We start from the raw sequence: 17994 nt of genomic DNA on the forward strand, positions 1-17994 counted from the left end.
ATTTTAAATATGCTTTTTTATGGTCTCTAAACAATGGCACTATTACCTGCTATTCTCAGGGATCTAATCTTATAGTTTGTTGAGGATATCGGCTTTTGTTTAAAGTGGACTATTTCCTCATATAATTTTTAACTTTGGATTGTCATCTTGTTTGCAGTTGCCTCCACCAAGGCGTCCAGATACTTCCATATGGTGTCCAGATACTTCCATACTAATGTCTCATATTGGTAGTTGCTAAACCACACAGAAAGTGTAAACTCAACCCTAATTCATTGCATGATCTATGTCCATACTTATGAATTCTCAGGAATGACTTTTTTATTGTTTTTACCCAGAGCCCAATCCAGAACAGACAGGATTCTTTTCGTCCTCTTGTGCCAATGGGCAGATTTTTTTCTAGTATACCCTTTTTTGAAGTGTCGCATTCTGAAGGTCCATATATAGGCAACATAGGCAGGTCTCAATTGCAACTTCCTGCCTTGCAATAACTCAGATCCTTGTGTCTTGCTTCTTTCACCTTAGCCTTAAAAGCCCATGTTCTTTTATCACCCACTTACAAAGGAGCTGTGTGTCAAATTCTGGGCATGCCATTCTTATTTAGAATTCCCACCTTGGTTTTGGCTTCTAGGGTTTTTTTTTTTTTAAACTTCTGAGTGTCATTCTTCATTTAAAAAGATGAATGATATGTTCACCTAGCATTTTTAGGTGCTTTGTAGTGTAAAACGTTTTAGGTTTTCTAGTCTGTCATTATTTCCAGAAGCTGAATTCTTTGTTCCTACTCTATACTGTCTCTCTCTAGGTTGATTTCCAAGCATCAAACTTTGCTTGCCATCAATACACCTTTTCTTTATAGTTTAAGAAATCATGATATTAGAAAAAAATCTTGGTATCTCTGACTTCAGAGAAAACTATAGTGCTTCTGGGGGGCAGCTACAGGAGGTCACAGATATGCTAGGCATCGAGATGCTGGAAAATGTTTTGACCAAGCTTACCATTGTGTAACTGGAAGAAAAGCAGATGTCTTTTTTAAGGAGTACTAGAAAGTCATGTTGCTCCTTTTTTTTTTTTTTTTTTTTTTTTAGCATAGGCCATTGTTTCAAGGAATTCACTCTAAATGTTAACCTGTTTTCTATCATCTCCTAAGAAACGGTGAGGAAATAACCTGCTGTGACCCAGCTGGTTAGTTGTGCAGGTTATAAAGTTTTATTTTGTCAATAAAGAGTTACTTTTCTTTTTCATTTTTTTAAAGGGGGGGCGGTGTTGGCAGAGGGAGAGAATCTCAAGCGGACTCCAGCCCAGCACAGAGCTGGACATGGGGGCTTGATCCCACAATGCTGAGATCATGACCTGAGTTGAAATCAGGAATTGGACGTTTAACCGACTGAGCCACCCAGGTGCCCCAAGAGTTACTTTTCTTAAGAAGGTTTGTGTTCCTGAGTCCTGTAAAACTGGATGAAAGGCAGTCAGCTGCTAGATTATTATCACAGATCCAAGGTCCCATCTAGTGGCAAATGTTCATGTAAACTCATGTCCCTATAATTTGCAAAAATAAAAGTAAGCTCATTTTTTATGTAATTGACAGAGAATGACATAGATCAAGCTTTCCAACATCAACTTTTTGGTAAAAATATTCTTTACAGTACATTGTAATATTCTTTTAGAGCTTCTATAAAGGAGATTTCGAATGGCTATCTACCAAGTAGCTATTCTAAATTAGAGATTTGCTTTTAAAAGTGTTTACATTTAAGGGACAATTTTTGAGTTAATTTAATATAACAAAGTCTCATAATTTAAAACTTATTTTCATATTGACAGAACTAAGCTGAAACTTACCCTGAGATATCCCATAGAAAGGGTACTATGAAGATTGTAGACAGTTTGTTTCACCTGCTTAAGAGCATAAACTATTTTACACATGTTAAAGCAATAATAAGAATACAGTTGGCATTTTTATTGTTTTTAAATTGGTGACCAGCTAACATCTCAAAATATAAAACAACAACGAATCCTAAGGGCACTTGAAGGTAATTATCACACGCTTATATTTTAAGTATGATTTGGACTTTACAATTAATAAAACCTGACTTTCTGAATTAGGCTGAATTAATAGAGTTTAAAAATATTTCTAGTCATTATCTTAAGTGTAAATATTTTATATGCTGAGGGAAAGCACAGTTTTCTTTCTCTTAAGCTGTTTCCTTTAAGGAATCTACATTTTCGTGACTCACACCTTTGGATTCCATTTTAACTGACAATTCCAAATTGAGCTGTTCATGTGTCTTCTCTATTTCAAGCAATTTTTTGCCCCATTCATTTTGAAGATGTGGTCAGAGACAGGGGGTGAGTGGATAATATTCAATCCAAACAACATGACTACACATAATTTAAAGCATTCACTGCATTTTAAACTGACATTTAAGGATTGCTCTGGACTAATTTATCCTGCCCTCTTCAGCCTACATATTTCTTCTGTGCATAATTCCTTCTTGAAGTTAATGGGAATTTGGCATGTGGCAGGAGTACATGTTTCATGAAATGGGAATCTAAGACCTGTCATTTAATAAGAAGTCTGCTTCTACCTTAATTGGCCTGTCTCCCTATTGTCTTTCACTATGCAGTCGCAACATAGGCAGGCCTTCCATTCCAATGTGAAATGCAACTATTTTAAAATGCAGGGTACATGTGGATTACCATGAGCAGGAGACAAGTAGTATGATCTATTTAGACTAAAGATGGAAGGATTTTGAAATGTTATGCTTACTGGACATAGCATAAAAGTAAAAATTTCTATGTGCTGCCTTATGACCATTTTCATTATAGCATGTATTTTATTTTATTTTACTATGTTATGTTAATCACCATACATTGCATCATTAGTTTTTGATGTAGTGTTCCATGATTCATTGTTTGTGTATAACACTCATCCCCCCACCGCCCTCCCCTCTAGAACCCTCAGTTTGTTTCTCAGAGTCCATAGTGTCTCATGGTTCATCTCCCCCTCCGATTTCCCCCCCTTCATTTTTCCTGTCCTGCTATCTTTTTTTTTTTTTTAACATATAATGTATTATTTGTTTCAGAGGTACAGGTCTGTGATTCAACTGTCTGACACAATTCACAATAGCATGTATTTTTACTTACCCATACCAGTAAATCCTGGAAAACATCTTAATTATACAATGAGCTTTAGGACTAGGGCTTTAAATCAAAGAGAAAGTAATGGTTTTTTTAGTTGTTCTTCAGTACTGTGCACACTACACTGGAGTTTAGCCTTCACCTTAATAACTACATTTTCTACATTTCCATTATACAGATAAATACTTCTCATAGGTAAAGTGAAATAATTTTTAGCATCTAAAACATTTTCAAATAGTTGTTAATAATTTGATAAACACATTGACTAAACTATAGTATCCATGCAAGGGAATACTATGCAGCTTAAAAGAAAAAATGACAAGGAAGATTTCTATGCTGTGTGATGTGAAGCAATCATAAGATGTATTTTTAAGTGAAAACAACCAACGTGTAAAAACGTGTATGTGGTGTACTATATTTGGCATATGGAAAGGGAGCAAATAATAGTATATATTCATATGTTGTATATTGGCAAGAAGAATACTGGAAAGATGAATAAGAAACTAGGTAAAAAATGGTTACTTACAAGGGTTGGAGGGGGAATGAGGTGGAGGGAGAAAGAAGAGAAAATGAAGCTTCTCAGTGTGTATCTCTATATACAGGTTTGGGATTTTTTAAATTTTTATTTAAATTCATTTAGTTAACATATAGGGTATTATTGTTTTCAGGGGTTGAATTTAGTGATTCATCAGTTGCATATAACACCCAGTGCCCATTACATCAAGTGCCCTCCTTAATGCCCACCACCCAATTACCCCATCTTTCTACCCACCTCCCCTCCACCAACCCTCAGTTCATTTCCTAGAGTTCAGTGTCTCTTAGGGTTTGCCTCCCTCTCAATTATCATCTTATTTTATTTTTCCTGGTTTGTTTTTAGTTTTGAAGTGTGAATTTAATGGAATACAGAGAAAAGGAATTTACCAATACATAAAAGACTGTTTTACCCTCTGATTCCCCAAGAATACTAAGTTCACATGGTGGACCTAGATTTTTCTCTTGAGTCTACTATTAACTAGCTATATGACCTTAAGCAAATCCCTTAACTCATGTGGACTTCAATACTGTAAAATAAGGAAGTTAAAATAGATGGTCACCAAGGCCCTTTCCAGTTCTAACATTCCATTACATGAACTGGGTGACCTCATAGTATGGGCATATATAAGTCAATGTTTTATTTTAATTCTAGTATAGTTAGCATACAGTGTTATATTAGTTTCAAGTGTACAATATAGTGATTCAATTAAGTCAGCTTCTTAAGGACTAGAATTTTATCTGATTGATAAGAGTATTTATTGCTACTCTAGGGTTTTCTGTTTTGGCTAATTGTTTTCTCCAAATAAAATAATAGTTAAAATGGGTTTTCTTACTCAGGCAGTTAGGCGCACATTAGATATAAATTACCCTTTGAGAACTTGTATTTACTGCTGTGCTAAAGAGAATTTCTTTTAACTTTGGGCAAAAACTTTATACAAATATTTTAAAGATATCATAAGTGTACTAACACAGATGAACTTAAAACCAAGTTTAATTGTTAATCAGTATTTTGATAAGCTTCTGAGTCTTTATTAAATATGTGTTCATGTTTGATATCCATTCTGTTTAAGCTTCAATTATTTAATTACAGGTCTTGATATGAAACTAATCATGCATATATCTATACGATGCTTGCATACTGACAGGATAAAATCATTAAATAGTCATTACTGTAAACTGACGTTGGCCTGAAATTTTTGCAGTTAACGGGGGAGTTGATGCTTGATGAACAATCCAATTAAAACTGGCAACAAAAGACCTAAAATGTCAGCCAAATTGCTTTTTAATAGTCAATGCAGCCGTCACAAAACATAAACATTAAAGTCCCCATAGAAGCATAAAGCTTCATGGTGAAACAATTCTAGAAAATGAATAATAATTACAGCATCTTGAGGATTCTTTTAATAGATGTGCACTCATTAAAAATATTTTGTTGGTTAGAATCGGATGACAAAGTATGTTTTCCTGAATACTTCCTTATATTTGTTATTGTCATGGCTTTATTTTATACTAGGTAAGTATAATTTCTATTATTATCAAAAAAAGTTATTTAACAAGGATTTTAATAACCTCGAAGATAAGGTTCTGAAAAAAAGAAAAAGAAAAATATACATGACCAGCTAACATCTCAAAATATAAAATAACAACGAATCCTAAGTTACCCTAAAGTTTAAATGAAAAGGCAGGGAAGCTTTGCGCAGTGGCAGTATCGTAGCCAATGAGGTTTATCCGAGGCGCGATTATTGCTAATTGAAAACTTTTCCCAATACGCCGCCATGACGACTTGAAAAGGCAGGGAAGCCACTTGTGATCTCCACAAGTTAACCTGAAAGCAATCGCTAACATTTAGACTCTTGAGGCTCTGAGTGTGCAATACTGGACATGTGAATGGATTAATCACCAAAATGTTTCCTACTATCCAGCAGTTTGATCTTTAGTTGAAGATACAAATTCAGATATTTCCTGAACTTTTTACCTTTGGTTTAAATGTTTCACACATGGAGGCCAAGGGGTTAGAATGCTATGAAAGATTGTCTTGTATTTTAAGAATAATCCAACTTCACTCTCTGCCATTACTGCCATGTTTTTTCAAAAACAAAGAAAGAAGTTGTGAGGTTTTTGTCTTTGTGGAATTATAACACAGGAGAAAACATCAAGTAGCTCCTCTAGGAAATGTTCAAAACATCACAGTTTCAATAATATATTCATTTCTTTTCCCAATAAACATTTGCTGAACACTTCTTATGTGTCAACCGAGTGTTGACCACTCTGGGAATCTGGAGATGAGTAAGATTTGGATACCTTCCTAAGCTTCCTATTTAACTGAAGGTTAAACATGTAAATAGTCAACTGTAATACAAGCGAGAACTGTGTGAATAATTCAAACCGAGAAAATAAAAAAGTATTTCTCTCCCAGATTCACATGTGAGCCTACCATATATTTTTTGAAAATATTTTGTAGCATAGATATACTCAGTAGAGCACTCAAACAGATGGTGTCCTAATACATTTATGTATTAGAATAACTGTCAATTAAATATTGCCTTCCTCTACAATCATAGTATAATTTTATGTGTTATGAAGGGTAAATTGATGTTCCTACTTCTCCAGCTGTGGTTCCTCTGTTTTATCTGTTGAAGAAGTTAGTGATGTGTTTTCAGAACAACAATTAAAAAAAAAATCTCTCAAAGGAGTGATATAGACACATTGGGACTTCAAACTCTATTAGCTGAAATAGTGAGGAGAAAAGCCCATAGGAATATAAATGAAACTTTAATGGCACCATATCACAAAGTATTAAAATGACCCAACTATCAATAAAAAATTCCTTATCTCTTATTTTTTTTCTTAATACAGTGATGACTAAAATATGGAGGGAAAATTTTAACATGTAGGCTGTATCTCTAAACCATCATCTCAGCCTGTGGGAAAATAAAATAAAAATACCTTGGTCTGTATCATGCACATAATCAGATAAAAGGATGTCAGCAATTTGATTAAGTGTTGGCTTGAACAGACCAAATCAGCCAGCTCTTTTGCTAATGTATGGACCACAGAATAATAAATATAAAGATAATTTTCACCTCTTAAAGTAGTCTTTTAATATTCACACTTTTTTTTTTAAAGATTTTATTTATTTATTTGAGAGAGAGAGAGAATGAGAGACAGAGATCATGAGAGGGAGGAGGGTCAGAGGGAGAAGCAGACCCCCTGCCGAGCAGGGAGCCCGATGCGGGACTCGATCCCGGGACTCCAGGATCATGACCTGAGCCGAAGGCAGTCGCTTAACCAACTGAGCCACCCAGGCACCCTATTCACACATTTTTAAAAAAACGAAGCTTTCAGTGTGAAAAAGAGTAGATAGATACATACATACATAGACATTCTTGTGACCTCATGTGTATTGCTTTCTGTATGTTTTGCATTTGTCAATGTCCATTCAAACTAAAAAATATGTCGCACATATTTAGCAAAGAATTGGGTACCTATTATTACCTAGGCATTGTGTTGGACACCGCGGATGCAAAGATGAGCAAGATAGAGACTTCAGTCTCAAGCACCTCACTGCCTAGGTAAGGAAGCTTACACAAAGAAATAATTCTAATGTTGTGAGATTTCTGATAACTGTAATAAAGTATGTGAGAACACAGAAAAAGAAATGGATAAAGCCATCACAGAGGGGATAACATTGCCTAGAAGATTTGTGTTTGCCTAGAAGACTTGGGTTCATCCTTTAAGACCCAGCTTCACTGAGGAAGGTGGGAGGCAATGGCATCTAAGCAAAAAGCATGTACAATGCCTTAGAGACATGGAAGTGCATGGCCTATGTGAAGCGGAGGGATGGGAGATGAAGCTGCCGCCATTTATATGCCCCACTAAGAATTTCATACTCTATCTTATTGGCAATGAATAACCACTGCATTAATTGTAATTAAGAGAACAGCTGTGGCTTCACTCATTCTGATTATTCATTGATAATATATAAATTAAATAAGTTGTTAATAAATTCCAGAAATATCAGATATTCTTTTTTTGATAAGAATCCAATGCTTAACTTTCAAGGTGTTATCTATAGTCAGTGTTTTCTACATTCCCCTGATATATTTAAGTCAGGTAAAGATTTTCTAAGATGATTTATTTATAAAGCAGGATTAGCATTTTCCCCCATAAAAGCAGAATAAAACCAGTATTGTGCCTATATAGAAACCCTAAATTTTTAAATATAATATTCAAGTAGAACTCTTAAAAGAGGTCAAACAATGAAATTACCCTACATAATTCATAACTAACTCAAGGATGGCCAGAAAATATATTTTTAGTATCCCAATTATTTTAATGTTAAAACCAATAACATGGAGATTTGGTCATTATAAATTACTTTTGAGCAACTTAATAATTTAGTAGACGACCATGGTATGTAGATCAATGACTTCCCATTTATTTTTCTCACCATTTCACACAGTTAGAAATACATTTTACATCATAATAGACAAAACTGAAACAAAAGTTTTATGAGATAATTCTTACCTTTACCAAATAAATTCTTAACTTCACTGAAAAGTGAAATCATAGAGCTGATGCTCCATGATGTATTCTATTCTATTTCATTTTTTAGATGCTAGTCAAAATCAGTTTCATGACCCAACATTTGGTCACAGCCAGAAGTTTGAAAAACATTGTTATAAATAGAATAGTTCAAAGACTTGGGGTCTTTTTCTAGTTTCTCTTCAACCACTTACCATCTCTGTAACCTTGGTAATGTCTCTTGACTTCTCCACTTTTTGATATACAAAGTGAGGATGATGCCTTCCGTGTCTATCTCACAGACTCCTGTTATAAGGAGCAAATGAGATATTTCAAAGTGCTTTGCAAACCATAAAACACTATATAGGTATAGAGAAGTGATATTCATAAAATGAAACTATACTTCATTGTTATATATTTCATGTGACTTTGGTGAACCTTTTAATTTTTCAAATTCATTCCTGAAAAATAATTTCCTTGAGGGTATCTGGTCACACCAGATATATCTGAAAATAAGGTTGACAAAGTGTTTCCCATTCTGAATAAGAGATAGCAGTGACACTAGTTCAAGTAAGTTTACATTTTTGGCCTCTCAGAAGAGAACCTGATACAGATCACCACCCTTTAAACTGAGAAGATGCTTGTTAAAATAATGGGAGGAACGCATGGCTTCATATTGTGTAATTTGCTTATATGACATATCTTTTATGATACATGGTGCCGCTGCTGAAGTTAGCCTTTGGCAAAGATATGTCATAAACACGTTTGCAGAGCTCTAATAGGAAGAAATCTATAACAGTGAAGAGGGAGACAGGCAAGCCATTCATTTGAAAAAGCAGTGTTTAGTAAAATATTATTATGAACTGCCTGTGTTCAGCTCTTGCCTCACCCAAAATGACCTGAAATTTAATGTAATTTGATGATCAGTTGTCCAGTTTACTCCATTCTTACAGCAAGCATTTATTGAGCACTGACTGTGTGTCACATTGCGGGTGCTATAAGAGTCATGAAAAAGAAGCAGCCATGGGCACTGCCTTTCAAAGAATTTCTGCTCTGTTAGGCAAGGTAAAACAAGTATTTAGATACGAGGCACAATGTTAAGCTGTTTTGGTTGCGTGAAGAAGCGACTTGCTCAGACTAGCTCAGGTGGTAAGGATTTATCGTAAACGTGCATCTCCAAAGATTGAAAATGGATCCAGCTCTAGAAACCTCAGTCGTACAAGTTTGTGAATCTTCAGCCTAGGGTTCTGCTATTCGTATGACACAGTGACTGGCCTCATGTCTGATATTTTATGTGACCATCTACTTCTCTTCCTGCCACCACCTAGCTTCATATGTCTTAGGAGATGCCGAGAGCATAAGAGGAATACAGTGCTATAGGAGGTCAGAAGAGAAAAATAATGCTTCTTTATTTAGATTTCAAGGAATGCTTAATTTTCGAAAGGAATAGCATTGGTATTGGACCTCAGAGGAACAGTGAGATGTAGACAGAGTATGGGATGAAAAGGCATTCAGAGTGGAAAGTCAGGTATGAAAATAAAGATTCAGTGATGGAAAGCACCAGTTGTGTCTTTTGAATGGCCAATGTTGCAATCTGGCTGGGGAAAATGAAATATAGAAAGGTAAACTGGGGCAAAATCATGCCCTTTTAACCTCCCAAATGTATAGTTTTAAACTTTGTAATTGAATTCTAATTTAATCAACATATATGTACATATTAAATATATTATAATAACATACAATATCATATATTATATAATAACATTTAACACAGAATTTTTAAAATTTAATTTAATTTTATTTTGTTATGTCAATCACCTTACAGTACAGCATTAGTTTTTTTGTTTGTTTGTTTCTGTTTGTTTTTTTATTTTTTTATTTTTTTATTATGTTATGTTAATCACCATACATTACATCATTAGTTTTTGATGTAGTGTTCCATGATTCATTGTTTGCATATAACACCCAGTGCTATATAACAATTATGATACTGATATTATGTATGCATTATATATATATATAATTAATTTTCCAATTTCAGAAACAGTTCAAACAAAGCATACTTCCGAAATATCTTCCAGTGGCCTTTGCTTTGGTTTATTTTACAGAAACTGGAACACATTTGTCACTCCATTGACAAGATTATCTAGTGAGGTGCATGGCATTAGGCATCATGTGGATTGATAGCATAAGAAATTTCCTGTCTTTAGAATTCATCATTTAGTTGAGGGACAAGACAAAGAAGCACAAACAGACATAAAGTTCCCAGAGGCAGATGCCTCTGTCACTGAGTGCTTACATCATCCCTAACCACTGTACACAGGTACTACAATCCAATCCCCTTGTTAGCTTTCTTGCCCTCTTCTCTTTTCTCAGGTGCCTTACTCCTCGATCTGCCCTACAGCAGCATGAAGAGACACCTAAATGGTTCTCAAATCGAAGTAACGAGTCCTGGGTTTAAAGGCCATCCTCATAGTCATCTGACTATGTTCATTCCCATTTGTACCTAGCTATGCTCTCCTCTCCAGGGTGGCAGACTTATTTGTCATTGGAAAATACTGTCTTGAGAATCTCAGAGTCTTAATAAAAGGCAGAAGAGCAAAAAAGAATCACTGATAAAATTTGATTGCTTTTGATAAAGTAACATGAATAAGGGCTTAAAACATAAATGCCTTGATAAATGTTGGGTCAAAGCTTAACCAAACTCTGCAAATAACAGTTATGTGTTAAGTAGTCGAGATATGCCAGCAAAAGACTTTTTTTTCTTACTAATTCTCTAGGAAACAGAAGCTAACTAATCCAAGGTGACATAATTGCAGTAAGATGCAACAAAGCCTCAGTCTGATCCAGGATAAAAAGGGATCTTCTTGCTTCTTTTGAATGCCCTCCAGAAAGAGAAGGCCACATCCAAGAATATTCCAAACTAATTCCAAACCCAAGAGATATCTCTGTGCCTATTACCTGAGTCAGCTACTGCTATAGCAGTTATAATTTTGTAAAGCACACATAGAAATGACTCTAGAAAGACGTGTGTTCACATGAAACCTGGAATATCTGTGGAATGATTCTATGTAGGTTAATGATATGGCAGTTAGTAGTGGCAGCTCTACTGAGAATAGCAGGCAACCTTCTAGGGAGACAGAGAACTTCATGTCTCATTATTTTTTTCAACTGACTCTAAGCTTTTTGAAGCTCTGTGTGTGTGTGTGTTTGCGTGATAATGAAATTAAGCTTTTTTATGCAATCTAAAGATTTAACATGTAATTTTGCTTTATTGAACTTGTTTCCAGAATCTTGGATTAAAAATATTTACAAGGTAGGAAAGCAAGATACTGCTAGTTCAGTATAGAACATTATAATAGATTCATGGTGGGAAATAATTTGATAAACTAAGAAAATAGTTCTAAAAATAAATGGACTCAGCGCCTGAAAAATGTAACTAAAGCTAGGGTCAGGTAATGTGCTTTAATTGTATACATGTCTGTCCTCCATGCCCTGGCCCCCACCCCACCCCACTGAGCTTTTGAGAGCAGGGACATTCACTTTCACCATTATTCTTGGGTATAAAACATGCCTAACACTTAATAAGTACTCTATACAAGCTTGTTTAGAGAATAACCAGTTTGGGGTTGGGAAGGTAGTGCATTAGCATTAGCAGGCCTATTGTTTTCTGTCCCATCTCTCATTCCATTGTTTGCCTCTGCCACCTTGCCATTCCCACACATCGTTCACTAAGCCGTCAACAAACTGATCTCTTTCAATTGGGCCTTTTCCCATACCTTTGCTGTGAAACCTTATAGACTAGTCTGTTCTCTCTTTTTTAACTCTGCCACCATTCACTATTCCCTGCTCTTTCAGTCAGTTGTGTTTATATGTGTGTGCTTCACCTTACCCCCCTATCAGTTGTATGACCTTCTTCTCTGATGACCATCATTGTTTCTTGTGAGTTTTCAGGTTAATACATATGTTCGAGGAAGGGGAAAGAGGGTTGAACGGCAGATCGATATCTGCAATCTTTGCAATGAGGTTGGTCAATAGAGTACACACAAATGTGTTTTTCACTCTTCTTAGTCCACACTGTAGTTTATTTTCTGAAAGACATATGATGCTGACCATTTGGTATAAAGGTAGAAAGTGGTTATGACAGCAAGTAAAGGCATCCTCATCACAAGTGCTACCCTTGCTAGACCATGTGATTGTGGGCAAGTAACAAATTTTCCATGCTTCATTTTCCTTGTCTTAAATTTCAACGTATTTATGGATTGCACTAGTAACTATATCCTCACAATAACTTACGACATCTTATAATGGGAACGGTATATTAACAGAATATTTGCACCTCTCTGAGAACTGAGAGTAATTAAATACAGTAGAAAACCATTTACTCAGAATGTCTAAGACCTGATCTGCTCTAGATTAATTATTATCAGTGTTTAGATATTTTAATTCCAAATGAGAAAATAATTGTTAAAGGAGTGCTAGTTCATAAAGTGTGCCATTTAGTGTGGTAGGTAAAGCATAGTGAGAAAAAAGTTTAAAATCATCCATGTGTGAGAAAGTACAAAACATAATATGGAATGTAAGATATGATAGAAAATAAACCAGTTTTTAGAACACACATCTTAGAAAACACTTATTTACTGGTAATATAGTATCCCGATCAACTGAAGCATAGATTGGTGCTAGGTACTAAATTGTGTCTCCCCCAAATTCATATTATTGAAGCCCTAACCCCAGTGTGATGGGATTTGGAGATGGGCCTTTGGGTGATAATTAGGTTTAGATGAGGTCATGAGGGCAGAGCCCTCGTGATGTGATTAGTACCCTTATAAGAAGAGACATCAGAGAGCTTGCTCCTTCACTCTCTCCCTGTCACGTGAGGATACAGTGAAAAAGTGAACAGCTGCAAGTGAGGAAGAAAGCCTTCACCACTAACCGACCATGCTGGCCCCTTGATCTGGGGCTTCTCGCCTCTAGAACTGTGAGAAAAAATTTTTGTTGTTGTTTCAGCCACTCAGTCTATGGCATTCTGTTATGGAAGCCTGATCTAATAAAGACAGTTCACTATGTGTCATTTTATTACCTCCAGATTTTGGTGAGTAGTAAGTAAATTTTTTTCTTTTATCATCATTTGATAAAGGCTCAAATTTCCAAATGCAATCACTTTTCTCAGTATGTAAATTAAAGAATAGGCTGTATGTGTTAACAGAATTCAGTGCATTAAAACTGTGCTTACCCATTAAAGCATAAATGACCAAGAACATCGTAATTCTTTTGCTACCAAGAAGATTCATGATGATAATCATATAATCATCTAATTTGCCCACCCTCTTCATAATGCTTGGATTTGGCTACACATTGATGTCACTAACCTACATTATCACACTATTAGTCACCATATGTGGTAAAATAAAGATGCAATTAGTGAAGGAATGGCATGACTTTCCTATTGTGGCAAAAGAACACATAATATAAAATTTGCCATTGTAACCATTTTTAGGTGTGCAGTGGAACACTGTTAACTATATACACATTGTTGTGTAAGAGCTCTCTAGAAATTTTCCATCTTGCAAAACCAAAATTCCATTCCCACTGAATAACAGTTCCCCAGTTTCCCCTTCCCTCCACCCCTGATCATTTACCTCCTAAGAGTTTGATTATATACCTCGCATAAGTAGAACTACATGGTATTTTTGTGACTGGCTTATTTCATATGTAATATCCTCAAGGTTCAATCCATGTTGCAGCATTTGACAGGATTTTCTTATTTATTAAGACTGAATAATGTTCCATAGTATGTATATACCATGTTTTCCTTTTCGGTTCATTCATCAGTGGACATTTACATTGCTTCCAACTTTGGCTAGTGTGACTAATGCTTCCATGAACATGGGTGTGAAAATATATCTTCAAGGTCCTGTTTTCAGTTACTTTGGATGTATACCCAGAAATGGGATTGCCAGTTATATGGTAATTCTATTTTCTCATGTTTTTGAAGAACCTTTATACTGGTTTTCCATAGGATCTGCAACATTTTACATTTCTACCAGCGATGCACAAAGTTCCGATTTCTCTGCATCCTCACCAAATCTTATTTTCCGGGTTTTTTTTTTATAGTGGCCATCCTAATATGTGTCAGGAATATGTCATTGTGGTTTTCATTTGCATTTTCATGAGGATGTTGATGCATCTTTTCAATATGCTTATTGGTAATTTGTGTATCTTCTTTGGAGAAATGTCACCTCAAGTCCTTTGCCTATTTTTTAAACAGGTTATCTTTTGTTATTGTTGAGTTTTAAGAGGTCTTTATATATTCTAGATAGAAACCCCTTATCAGATATATTGTTTGAAAATATTTTCTCCCATTCTGTAGTTCGCCTTTTCACTCTGTGCCTTATTTCCTTTGCTGCATATATTGAGTAATCACTTAAAAAGTTATTTTAGAAAATCACTGTTGTTCAGATAGACACTTGTATTCATTATATTCCTGTATAAAGAAACTTCTGTTGTAATGTTTAGATCATTGGGGGTTGTTTTTGTTGGTTTTTACATTTTCAGGTCCTTCAAATGGAGATGCTATATAAATTACATTGGAATGTTTGTGTTATGAAGAATTTAGTAATTGGTGCAAAACAAGTTACAAAAATCCATAAAATATAAAATAACATGTAATTCACTTTAAAAGAAAAGAGATATAATACCCCTAGGGTTTTTAGACTTTAGATTTTGGCATACCCATGAAGTATTACACTATGGATTTATATAATAGAGCCAACCATTAGAGCTGTTTTATTGAGGAACACTTGTAGTAGCTACTTGGACTACCATAACCTTAGCCATCCTCATCATTATTCATTGCTGTAACTTTAGCATGTCTTTAGAAAAGAAAAACCCCCATCCATGACTCATAGTTCCAGGAAATCCATGTTATTTTAATAACATTTATTTGAAACCAGTTTGATACTCTCTGTGAGTAGATAGACGGTCAGCATGAATGCAAATTGTATAAAATGAGAATTTATTTTATAGTCATAGTATTTCTTTAGTAAATATGGTTAGGTTTTAATGTGCAGATAGAAAAATAGTGTAAATAAATCGCTCAGTTGTCTTTTTAAAGAAAGCCCATTAAGCAATCTCTTCTGATATTTTCAGGATCAACTTGGGATAAAATGATATACCAACTAAGTTAAAGACTGTTAATAAGTATCACATAAATTTATATAAGTACTACTGAAATGAGGATATTTGCTACCGAGAATTAAAAGGAAGCATTTAATGATGCATGCATGAGCATATTGAATTGCATTTACAAATAAAGTAACCCATTACATGGATGTTATTATAAGTTGTTACATAGCTAATTCAGCCCCAGAATTTTATCTTCAGTGTTTGCAATAAATAGGATTTACAAGTGTGATAGAAGCACTGTTGGTGTAGTTTGCTTTGAATCCCAGGAGAGACGGCTGAGTGGCAGCAAACAGTCAATTCAATGCCATAGACCCAAGGCACTAGGATAAGTTCTTCACTTCTTCGTCTCTAAAATGGGCACAATGTATGACCTTAAAACATCACATTTTCTTCCAAAAAGTAGAAAATATTCATCTCCTTAGAATATTTTCAAAATCCCACTTTCTTAACATTTTTCAGATAGTCCAGTTTCATAGCATACTAATTATGTGAGCAAGAAGGTACAGTAACAGAATAGAGAGATCCAAGAATAGTAACACTAAGAAGCAGTAAATGAAGCTGATAATATGTTCACAATGAGTGTGTATCGGCAAATGTTTTGTTTCCGTGGCACCAATACAATTGATTAAAACTCTTCTAAGTCAGTTATTTCTTTTGGATTATAAAAAGTCCCTAATCTGATATGGTGTGTTTTAATGACAAATCCATAGCCATAGTCTCTGTGACAAGACATGTGTAAATGATTTCAGTCAGAAGGTCAGAAGAGGTCTTAACATCTGAGTAGCCATGCCTTTCCCCATCTTGACCTGCTACTCCTAAAAGAGAAAAGGGATGTGTTTTCCTTTTCATCTTACTTCACAGGTACATATCTTAACAAGACATAGAAAAAGAAAAAGTAGTTCTTCTTTATCTGCAGTTTTGCTCTCTGCAGTTTTAGCCAGCCTTGTCAATCACAGTCCAGAAGCAGATGATCTTCTTTCTGACATATTGTCAGGAGGTCAATAGTAGTCTAATGCTACGTCACAATACCCACATCACTCACCTCACTTCCTCTCATCACACAGGCATTTTATCAGCTCACATCATCACATGATGAAGAGTGAGTACAGTACAATAAGATATTTTGAGAGAGACCACATTCCCATAATTTTTATTATAGTATACTTTTATTATTGCTCTATTTTATTGTTTTTGTTGTTAATCTCTTACTGTGTCTAATTTATAACCTAAGCTTTATCATAGGCATATGTATAGGAAAAACATAGTATATATAGGGTTCAGTACTACCCATGGTTTTAGGCATCCATCGGGGGTCTTGGAAAGTATCCTCCATGAGTAAGGGGGGCAATACTGTAGGAGCAGGAACAACACTGAATTCTTTGAAAGACAGCTGTCTTCTAATCTAAATTCATGAAAACAATTACGATAATGATTATATTGGTAACTAATATTAACCGAGTTTATAACATCTACCAGGCAATCTGCTAAGTACTTAGCATACAACCCTGGTCTGATGTCCATGCTCTTTACATATACTATACTAGAGTATCATTAATATGCAATGCTTTAATAAATATATTTGGATATAGTATAAGGCAAGTCATCTACCACAAATTAGGTTGACACATAGTTACATAATTGATGAAATATCATTAGCTTATAATGTGGATGTTGATCCTGGTGCCAATATGACAAAGTTCCTGTGTATTTATTTAACATGAATGCTATGCCTATGGAACACCATACTTCTAAGTAGCAGACATAGTTTGTTCAGTGACATTTTGGTATATACTATTTTAAAATGTCTCTGAATATTCCTGACACTTTATCCAGCTATCTATGCTCCTTCCCTCATGGGATTTTATGTACTTTGAGGGAATTCTTTGAAAGGCAGTTTTGCTTGCAGCTTCGCCCAGTGAATAAAGCATCAGATAATATTTGTGAAGGTCTTTGAGAGATGCAGATGAAAGGTGCTTCCTAAATACAAAGCACTAATGTTGTATTCATGAAAATGGTTTTTTTTCATATCCTTTGCTTGAATGTTAAAGTCCCAAGGTGTTACTGCAATAAGTACTTTAGAAATGCATGTATACCCCCAAATCATTTAGTATAGGGGAAAATGCAAGTGAATGCACTCAGAGCACTTAAATAAAAATCATGAAATAGAGTCTGTTATCTGAAGTAAAAGGGACTGAGAGCATAATAAGAAAGCTAATCAATAGAAAGGGTTTGGTGTGGCTTGGAGGAACAGGAAAGGAGTCAACTGTTCTTATATTGACTCATGACTTCAATAATAGCTTCTTAGAACATTTTGAAGAAAATAAGAAACGTGTGAAAATTGTGAAATGTTTTTTAACTATAATGGAGATGTTTTAAATAATCAAATATGTTAGAATCAGATAGGTTTTCTCATAAGTTACTTACTAGATGGTACCTGAATTTTATAAATTTTGCTGAGTTCAATAATTAATCATTCATTTAATAATATTACTTGGTGGTTACTATGTGCCAGACACTCTCTAGTAAGTGCTTTATACATGTGACATCATTTAACTCACACAAAAACATTAAGAGATATTTATTAGAATCTGTATTTTACAGATAAGGAAACAGAGG

General features: G+C 34.8%; 1 protein-coding gene and 1 pseudogene across 3 annotated transcripts in view; both read left to right on the forward strand.

The window, feature by feature from the left end:
- Window positions 1-17994, forward strand: part of TENM1 (teneurin transmembrane protein 1) — a 548130-nt gene that overhangs the window by 191252 nt on the left and 338884 nt on the right. The window lies entirely within an intron of this gene.
- LOC123323572 lies at window positions 5355-5468 on the forward strand (annotated as a pseudogene).

Source organism: Neomonachus schauinslandi, chromosome X (genome assembly GCF_002201575.2).
Source record: "Neomonachus schauinslandi chromosome X, ASM220157v2, whole genome shotgun sequence".
NCBI classification, from domain to species: Eukaryota; Metazoa; Chordata; class Mammalia; order Carnivora; family Phocidae; genus Neomonachus; species Neomonachus schauinslandi.